Raw genomic sequence first — 5858 nt, forward strand, 5'->3', positions numbered from 1 at the left:
GGTTTACCCAACAAAGAGACCCCATGGTAACCAACATCCTTCATTCTAGGGGCTCTGGGACACTCAGAGATCTGACAAAAATGTAGTGTGCTCCCACTGACCTTTCCTCTCCCCTTGACCTTTGAGGGTTCCCTCAATGTCTCCTCTCTCTAAGCACCCCAGCCTAACCTCAGGCATTGTCAATGACTTCCTAGAACAATTAGCTCCTTGGTTTCATTCAAGACACTCAGAAATCTTTGAGTGCCCTCATATAGATGCTCTTTCTTGAAGCCCTCAAATTGTAGGGTGTCTCACCCCAATATCACCAAGTAGCATTAGTTAGGGGAGTGTCTCTCCACTACTGTCCCCATCTAGAAAGCTAGACAGAGGGCAGGACAATTGTGCAAGCAGAGCACTGCACCAGTTCAACCTCACAGTAGTTCCCATACATCATTTTATTTAATCCTCACAACAAACCTATGAGTTAGGCATTATTATCATCTTCATTTTACAGATGAGAAAACAGAGGCACCAAGCAGTCAAGAAACTTGAGCAATGCCACACAGTTAGTGACACTTGACCTACACTGGGAGGTCAGGGGAGACTTCCTTGAGAAAGCACATTTGAGCTGAGAGGGGACTAGAAAATGGAAGAACAGCATATGCAAAGATGCAATGGCAGGAGGGAGTCTTTGTGTTTGAGGTGCTAAGGGAAGATTATGTGGCTGAAGCCCAGAGTAAGAGGAGAGAAGGGTAAGATGAGGCAGGGACTACGCTAGGCAGGGCCTCGGAGGCCTCGCTGAAGCTCTGAATCTCTGTCATAAGAGCGACAGGAAGCCATCATGTTTTAATCAGGGAGATAATGGAATCAGGCTTGCAATTTGAAAAAAATCTTTCTGAGGACAGTGTAGATAAAAGATTACAGGGAGACTGAGATGTAGGGAGACCATTAGGGTCCACGGCAGTAATCTAGGCAAGAGATGCTTCTAACATGGATTAGAACAATAGCAGTGGAGGTAGGAGTGGAGATGGAGGGACTTCCCTGATGGTCCAGTGGTTAACACTGTGCTTCCACTGAAGGGGGCATGGGTTTGATCCCTGGTTGGGGAATCTAAGATCCCACATGCCGCACGGTGTGGTTGAAAAAAAACAGGAGTGGAGATGGAAATAAGTAAACGCTTTGAAGAGCCCTTTAAGAGGGAAAGTGACAGCATTTGGTGATAGATTGGGCACAGGGTGAGGGAGAAGTTGAGGTCCCAAGTTTCTGGCTGGTACAACTAGCTGGTAAGTATATATAGTTCATTCAGACAGGGAACACTGGACAAAGAAAAGGTGGGGGAGAAACTGTGTGTTCAGCTTTAGGTATGCTGAATTTGAGGCAAGCCACTCAAGTGGAACTATCCAATAAGCAGTGGGGTATGCGGGTTTGAAGGTCAAAAAGGAGGTATGGCCTGAAGATGAATACTTGGGTGTTGTATCCAGGGCCAGTCTATTTACTAGGCATGGGTAGGCACATTAGCATCCCAGTACTCTTAGGGCTCCACCAAAAAAATGCTTTAATCTCCTTTAAATCAGAAAAAAAAGTTTTAATAAAGATGTTTTGATAGATAATATTAATATATCCATCTCTACACCAACAGAGTCATAAAACATAATTTAAAAAGAAGTTGTTCTGTAGGAAAGGGCCCACAAAAGTCACAATGCTGCCCTGGTTGTATTAGTAGGGATGCTTTCTACCACAAATGTCAGAAAGCCCACTGTTAATGGCTTCAGCAGTGACAATATTTAATTTCCCTTGTTCAGCATTAGGGTGGCTTCCAGGGATGGCAGGGCACTCATACCCTCAAGAACAAAGACTCCTTCCAGGTCTCCACTCTGCCATCCTTGCTGTTGGCTCCATTCTCAGATGGGAGAATACCAGCTGCAGTAGGTCCAGGACACATCCAGGCTTGACAACATTCCCAGGAAGAGGGCCACTGGGAACGTCGTTCACTCCTAGAGAGAACCTTTCCCAGAAGCCTCCCAGCAAGTGTGCTCTTAATCTCACTGACATATCCCCATTCTTAAACCAGTTACTGGCAAGAAGGAAGAATTTATATGATGGGCTCAGACTAATCATCTGGGATGCAATAGAGGTTAGGGAGTCAACCATAATGCCTTTTCTAGAAGTCTTTCTCCAGGAGGTGGGACCTGAAGCCAAGGGCACAGACGAGCTCACTTAGGGAAGAGTTTTCAGAGAGAGAAGCACAGAGGACGTAGGAGCTTCAGCATCTCGATCTACTGAGGGCTAAAGGAGCAAAGGTTGAATCAATACCTGCTACAGAGGGGCTTCCAGTCTGATGGGAGAGACGCATCATTAAACACAGTTGCAAATAGACTGGAATGTGAGAGCAGACTGGGTTGGAGGCCCAGTTGCATGTTAATACCTGTGTGACTGGGTAGGTTTCTTAAGCTTTCAGCCTCAGTTTCCCCCCTGTATAGTACCCTACACATAGTAAATATCAAATAAATGCAGCTATCATTGTTTTATCATCCACATTATTATATTTAGATGGTGGGAAGCTATCAGGAGGGAATTAACAGACAGATGTGTATCTAGGTTAGATGGCCTCACAGGTTGTGCTCTGTCTGTGGTCTGGGCTTCCTCTTCAGTAGGTCACTATGAGCAACTCACTGAGTTTCCCTCTGGCTGCCCCCATGGCTGAACCCCACCAGAACCCTCCAAGCCCTAGCAGCATCTCCATAAAATCTGTGTGTTGGTTTTAGCTGCACTCCTGTGCCTTGGAATCAGGATAAACTGCTATCCCTCCTTTCACCCCTGTCTGCTTGCATTGTTGCCACTGAAAGAAATTAATCAGGTTTATTAAGCATGACCTCTCTTTTGTGGGCCCTGCTCCCAGTCTGCCGATCTGTACCTGTCTGCTGCTTTCCTAGCTCAGTTCCAGTCGGAGAGGCCTCAGCCTCTCTTGGTGCTCTGGTGGGGGCAGGGACAGGCAGCCCAGTGGCCACATCTTTTGTTATTTGCAGAGACTGACGCACTGGGCTGGATTGGACAAAGGCAGGACGCTCTGCTGTAGTGAGCACACATCCCTTTGTTGCCATGGCTGTGGAAGAAATAGGAACAAAAGGGATAAACGTTGCATCCAAATATGCTAATAATTAACACTTAGCACCATGGATATAAAAAGCACTTAATACTAAATTACTATGATCATAATAGCTATGCTTTATTCAGCCCTACTCCATATGGCATCATGGCTTGGTAGTTAAGTACATGTGAACTGGAGCCTGACTGCCTGGGTCCAAAGACTGGCTCTGCTATTTATCAGCATAGGCAAGTTACTCACGCTCCTTGAGTCTCAGTTTTATATCTGTAAAGCACAGACAATGGAAGTACACAACTTACAGGGTTATGTGAGTTCATATTATGCTTATAAAGTACTTAAATATGACCTACCACATAATAAGCACTCAATAAATATTATATTTTTATATACATTGGTCAGCAAATTTAGACCTCAAAGCAAACTTACCACATAGACATTATTATTATCCTTGTTTATCAATTGAGGAAATCAAGACTCAGAGAGGTTGAGTAATTTGCCCAAGGTTACCCAGCAAGAAAGTAGCAGAATCCAATTCTGACCTACCATAAAGATGTGCTTTCCAAAAAAAAAAAAAAAGTAAACAAACAAACAAACAAAAAAAGATGTGCTTTCCACTGCACCAGGTCAATGTCCTTCATGAGCACCTGGCAAGAGGTCCCACATCAATGTGATGATACCGTGTTGGTGACTTTCACAAATTCCTCCTTTTCATCACAGTTGGAACAAACTATGTATTTTCAGAATGAAGGACAGAGGAGTCCTGCGGACAAGGCAGCTTAATCAAGGTTTCTCTCCTCTCCCACCCTGCTTTATGCCCAGACTCCCAGCCTTCCCTAAAATGTACAAGGCCCAATTCTCTGGTGGAAGCTGGACGGCCAGCTAGGGATGAGCAGAGACATGACCCAACTCTGGGGAAGAATTGCTCAAGCACCACCTGTCTAATGGCTTGGCTGGCAGAGTGGAGCCATAGGGCAGAACCTGGCCATGGGGTACCAGGCCACACCAGTGCCCGGGGCTGGCAGATCTGAGGCCATGATGGTCCAGGTCAGATCTTGCACCCCAAAAGTCTCTGGACATCACCAATAAAATAAAACAGTACAGCCCAAAGCAACTTCCTGCCAGAGAACTTAAAATTCTTGAAGGATGACTGCATTTTGTTTTTTAATGTAAAGAAATCCCACAGTCTGATTTATTACACCTCCTGTAGAGCAGACACCTGGCTGCCAGACCAATAAGTATTCATCAGGGCTCTGACCACTGCACAGCCTAGTCAGGCCTCTGCCCATCCCTCCACACAACCCAAGTCAGGTCTCTGCTCATGCTTCTACACAACCAACTCTTGTTTTGTATTCAAAGCAGTTCAATTCCTAAACAACTATCTGGGCAAAAATAAAACTCGGCCTTACAATATCTCTGAGAAAGAGGGGCAGCTGGCTATATCATTAATCGTAACCATTCAGTGAGCCCAAACTTTGGGTAAGGCACTGTACTCACCATGACCCTTGCCACACCCAGGAGCCATTCCCCCAACCCCTTACTTATCTCCCCTAGCTTCTGACGGCCCTTCCCCTGTGCCTCCCTCATGTCCAGACATCCATTTGCAATCAGATAAGACCTGGCTAGGTTCATTTTGGACTCTGGGAAATACAGCCCTGGCTTCTCAATGAATATACAGCCTGGTGTCAGGATGATGGCCTGTGAAGGGGCCTCCCTAGAGTCCCCAGGCTATGCCCATACCTAGTTCAAGACAGCAGAGACTTCTCTTGTGTGGACAGGCAAGCTGTCAATGCTATGTGGACCCCCCACCCCCACTCAGGCCCTGATGACAGACCCTCTTCCTCAACCCCTTCCACACACACCTTCCTCTTGCTTCCTATTCACACTTCCAGGGCTCTCAAATGGTGACCAGAGAAAGAAGGAAATAGCCAGGCTAAAGATTCAGTGAAAACAGCAGAACCTTTGTACTTGGACAGACATGGGTTTGAATTTCACCATATTACTTAACAGCTGTGTGACTTGGGCTGGTCACTTGACCTCTCTGAGTCAGTTTTCTAATCTCTGAAAAGAGAATAATCTTCTGTACTCTTAGGGTTTCTGTGAGGATTAGAAAATATATGTATATTATGCCCAGTGACACTCAATATATGGTAGATATTGTCAGACATAAGTCAGTTTCTTTATACTCACTTAAACTATATATACTTTCTCTCCCTAAGTGCTTACAACCATCAGGCTACAGGGTCAGCCCACCAGTGAGGAGCTTGGCTGGGTTGGAGCTAGCTCTCCTGCTGGGCCTGGACCTCAGTCTAGTGCATATGTGGGGGGTTTCAACCCCTCTGTCCATGGTTTGGTGACCAATCCTCCCAATCTGCCTGGGATTGTCCCAGTTTTACAACTAAAATTCCCATATCCTGGGAGCACTGGAAGTTCAGTCTTGGGAAAACTGGTATGATTGGTCACCCTATCAGCACAGCTGACCCACAGCAGATGGAGAAGGTGTCAGACCTGGGAAGTAGCCGGGATTCCCATAACCTTTCCCAGTTTGCTGGATGGATGAGCCAGGCTGGGCATCAACTCTGCCTTTCCCTCTAGGTTCCCAGACAAGACCTAGTTAAGCTGAAGTCAAGGGTGACACCTACAGGTCCTGTGAAAAACTGCAGTTTCTAGTAATCACCCACCTGGCCCTTGAGGCCTTGGCTGGTTCATTAGTAAATATTTACTGAGCTTTCAACATGTGCCAACCCTTGTGTTAGGCACTGGGCATAAGTCTCAG

Source organism: Hippopotamus amphibius, chromosome 1 (genome assembly GCF_030028045.1).
Source record: "Hippopotamus amphibius kiboko isolate mHipAmp2 chromosome 1, mHipAmp2.hap2, whole genome shotgun sequence".
Classification (NCBI taxonomy): Eukaryota; Metazoa; Chordata; class Mammalia; order Artiodactyla; family Hippopotamidae; genus Hippopotamus; species Hippopotamus amphibius.